The sequence below is a fragment of the Tasmannia lanceolata genome, unplaced genomic scaffold (assembly GCF_043159265.1).
Source record: "Tasmannia lanceolata isolate RefF3 unplaced genomic scaffold, GAP_Taslan_0.1 ptg000013l, whole genome shotgun sequence".
NCBI classification, from domain to species: Eukaryota; Viridiplantae; Streptophyta; class Magnoliopsida; order Canellales; family Winteraceae; genus Tasmannia; species Tasmannia lanceolata.
This window is the reverse complement of record NW_027518690.1, coordinates 35,565,630-35,569,762: the sequence shown is the minus strand read 5'-3', so window position 1 is coordinate 35,569,762 and position 4,133 is coordinate 35,565,630. Positions and strand designations below refer to the sequence as shown.

The 4,133-nt window shown below is 41.8% G+C and overlaps 1 long non-coding RNA gene across 1 annotated transcript; it reads left to right on the top strand.

Moving 5' to 3' along the window:
* Positions 1 to 269: 269 nt before the first annotated feature.
* On the top strand, positions 270 to 1,134 carry LOC143889362 (uncharacterized). Its single transcript, XR_013254816.1, has 2 exons — positions 270 to 769; positions 882 to 1,134. It is a non-coding gene; the product is annotated as an uncharacterized LOC143889362 (long non-coding RNA).
* Positions 1,135 to 4,133: the final 2,999 nt, after the last annotated feature.

The following is a 4,133-nucleotide window of genomic DNA, read 5'->3' as shown; positions in this document are numbered from 1 at the left end:
TCTTCACCAAAAACTGAAATTTCTTCGTAAAAACGGAGTAGTAACGGTAAAGGGAAACCCAGACCTTGAAGTAGGGCTGATTACTCAGGACCTGTCTATGGAGAAGACTGAGGATCTTAGTTTGACTGGATTCTCGCTAGAGGTGACTGCCATTACCTTCAAGGAAGCTATAAAGGAGGAAATTTGTTTTCTGACCAGTACAAATTCGAATGTCGTCAGGATAATTCGCCGACAGGGATATATGCCAGGTGCAGGGCTGGGTAAATACCATCAGGGTTTGACCGAGTTCCCTGAGTTCGAATCCTTCAACGGTCTATTTGGGCTGGGGTACAAGCCCTCAAAGAAAGAGGTTAAAGAGATAAAGCAGTTGATGCGAAAATGGGCTGAATGTCGCCGAAGAGGGTTAGAATTACCAATGGCGCCAATTAATTTGACAATGAATGGCCGGTTTAGACAAGAGGGTGCTGATGTCCCTTTCTGTGGTTTTGCCGAAACTTGGTTGGATGAGAATTCAGGACAAAGGTTGCCAGGTTTTGAAATTTTCTTCAATCTGGAGTTAGAGGACAAGCAGATCGGTGTGCAGACAGAAGTTGAGTCAGAAGCTGATTGGGCAGAGCATATAGAGCCGAGCTTGCTGAATTCAATGTTCCTTGAAGATTCGCAGATTATTGCTGTGATTGATCAGAGGGCCGTGATTCTGAATCCTACTCACTTAATCACCCCGGCAGAGGAACCATTGACTAACTGGACCTTTCAGGTCTTGCCTCAGGTTACTTTCCTAAACAGTCGTGTCCCTTCAAAAGAGTCTGTTGTTCGTAAGTCCATGTCAGTCTTTGAGTCTGATTCAGAGTCTGTTTATTCTAACAATTCTTTTGATGCAGGTACTATAAAGGTCGAGTCTCTTGAGGTCGATGGTAATTCCTCTTCTTCCAGCGAGATCGAGTCAGATGCTGTTTCTATTGATGATTCAGATATTATTTCCGTACATAGTTCAGAGTCAATTGACACAGATGTCAATATATCTGTTGAGTCTGTAAATTTGTTTCAAGAGTCCATTGTAAAGCCCGATGTGGGTAATTCATCATTTGATGTACTTGATTCAACATTCAATGAAATAAAAGATTCTTCTGTGTACATTCCTGTCTCTACTTTTATTTCTAATGATTCTGCTTCAGAATCTGATAAACTTAATAATAACAATCAAGACTCCCCCTCTGATGAGGATGCCGACGACACTCCTCCTGAAATCAAATACATGATTCAACAGGATGAGAGTCGCCGCGCAAAACCACTCGAAGAGGAAATTGAAACTGTGAATATAGGTGATGAAACCTTGATTCGGGAGATTCGAATTGGCAAAATTTTATCTCCTGAGGAACGCGAAGAATTAATTGCCTTACTTAAAGAGTTCAAGGAGGTTTTTGCTTGGTCATATGATGACATGCCAGGATTAAGTGAAGAAATTGTTCAGCATCGCTTACCCTTAATCCCTGGTATTAAGCCAAAGAAGCAAAAACTCCGAAAACTCAAAACTGAATGGGAGTTGAAGGTTTATGAAGAAGTAAAGAAGCTGTTAGAAGTAAAGTTCATTCAAGTGGTTGAATACCCAGAATGGCTTGCGAACATTGTACCGGTGCCCAAAAAGGACGGAAAAGTTCGAATGTGTGTCGATTTTCGAGACCTGAACAAAGCAAGTCCTAAGGATGATTTTCCTCTTCCAAACATTGATCTCCTGGTTGATAATACAGCTGGTCATGCTCTTCTATCTTTTATGGATGGGTTCTCGGGTTACAATCAAATTAAGATGGCGCCAGAGGACATGATGAAGACAGCGTTCATTACTCAGTGGAGTACTTACTGCTACATGGTGATGCCGTTTGGTTTGAAGAATGCTGGTGCTAAATATCAGAGGGCTGCTACAACTCTTTTACATGATATGATCCATAAAGAGGTCGAAGTATATGTCGATGACATGATTGTAAAAGGCAAGACTCGACCTGAGCACATTGTCGCCCTGAGAAAGTTCTTTCAGCGAATCAGGAAATATCAGCTTCGCCTAAATCCGAATAAGTGCGTCTTTGGTGTTACATCAGGAAAGCTCTTAGGGTTTATGGTCAGTGAAAGAGGGATCGAAGTAGACCCGCAAAAGATTAAGGCGATTAAAGAAATGCAGCCGCCAAAGACAGAAAGGCAGATCCAAGGTTTCCTTGGCAAAGTTCAATATCTGAGACGGTTCATATCACATCTGACGATGACGTGTGAACCCATTTTCAAGCTTCTGAAGAAGAATTCCTCGAAGAAATGGAATGAAGAGTGTCAGGAGGCTTTTGAAAAGGTTAAGCAGTGTCTATCCTTGCCTCCTGTTCTATCACCTGTCATTCCAGGCCAGCCGTTATTGTTGTACTTGTCTATCACAGATACAGCGATGGGTTGCATGCTTGCTCAGCAAGATTCAGAGTTTAAACGGGAGAAGCCCATTTACTACATCAGTAAGAAGATGCTAGAGTACGAGTTAAAGTACACAGTTTTGGAAAAGACGTGTCTAGCATTAGTTTGGGCTACCCAGAGGCTTAGACATTATTTGCTTTCAAGTAAGATCCTTTTGCTTTCGCGGATGGATCCATTAAAATACTTGTTTGAGAAACCCGCCCTTACAGGAAGAACCGCTAGGTAGTTGTTATTATTGTCTGAGTTTGACATCATCTATGTCACTCAGAAATCAATTAAAGGGCGTGTCGTTGCTGAACAGTTGGCTGATGCACCCGTTGAAGAGAATGCTTTTCTGAAGGCAGAATTCCCTGACGAAGAAATCATGGATATTGAAGAAGAAGCTTCGAGTACTAAGTGGCTTATGTACTTTGATGGAGCTGTCAACAGTCGAGGACAAGGAGTAGGAGCTGTGCTTATATCCCCTCGGAAGGAGTATATTCCTGTTCCTATCAAGCTGCAATTTGAGTGCACAAACAATATGGCAGAATATAAAGCTTGCATTGCCGGGTTAGAGGCAGCCTTAGCTTTGGAAATTCAGGATATTGATGTGTTTGGGGATTCTATCTTAATCATTTGCCAGATTAATGGACAATGGAAAACTCGAGAAGATAAATTGATCCCTTATAACACTTATTTGGAATCTTTGGTCAGAAAGTTCAAGAACATTATGTTCACTCACTTGTCAAGGACTAGAAATCATTTCGCTGATGCTTTGGCTACTTTGGCCTCGATGTTAGATATTTCTGTATCAATGGAGGTTCAGCCGCTAGTTGTCAGACTTCAGTGGGCTCCTTCGCATGTGAATGCAATAGAGATTTTAGCCAGGTGTCCAGATGGGAAACCGTGGTACACAGATATCAGAAATCTTATTGCTGGTAAAGGACATCCTCCAGAAGCTTCGAGCAAAGAAAGGAAGACGCTTCAGAAGTTGGCTGCCAACTTTATCATTTGTGGTGAAGAGCTGTACAGAAGGTCATTTGATGGCATACAGCTTCTTTGTGTTGATGAAGACAAAGCTACGGAGCTTATTGAGCAGACCCACGAAGGAGTTTGTGGACCTCATATGAATGGGAAAATGTTGTCAAGAAAGATTTTGAGACTTGGATTCTATTGGCCCACAATGGAAGCAGACTGCTTCGCATTTGTGAAGAAATGCCATAAGTGTCAAGTCTATGCAAATCTTATTCATGTACCTCCTTCGGAGTTGCGTTCTATGACTTCTCCATGGCCGTTTTCAGTATGGGGAATTGACATAATTGGGAAGGTTCATCCGAAGTCTTCGAGCGGACATGAATACATTCTGGTCGCAATTGATTACTTTACGAAATGGATTGAAGCCGCTTCGTATGCTTCCATTACTTCGAATACAGTTGCGAAGTTCATTCGTGCCAATATTATTTGCAGATATGGAGTGCCTCATGAGCTGATTTCAGATAATGGGTCGCATTTCAAGAAAGAGGTGTTACACCTGTGTGAAGAATTTAAAATAAGACATCACAAGTCATCTCCTTACAGACCTCAAACAAACGGAGCTGTAGAGGCGGCAAATAAGAATGTTAAAGTCATTATTAGCAAGATGACTAAGACTTATAAGGACTGGTCGAATAAGCTTCCATATGCCTTATGGGCTTATCGGACATCGA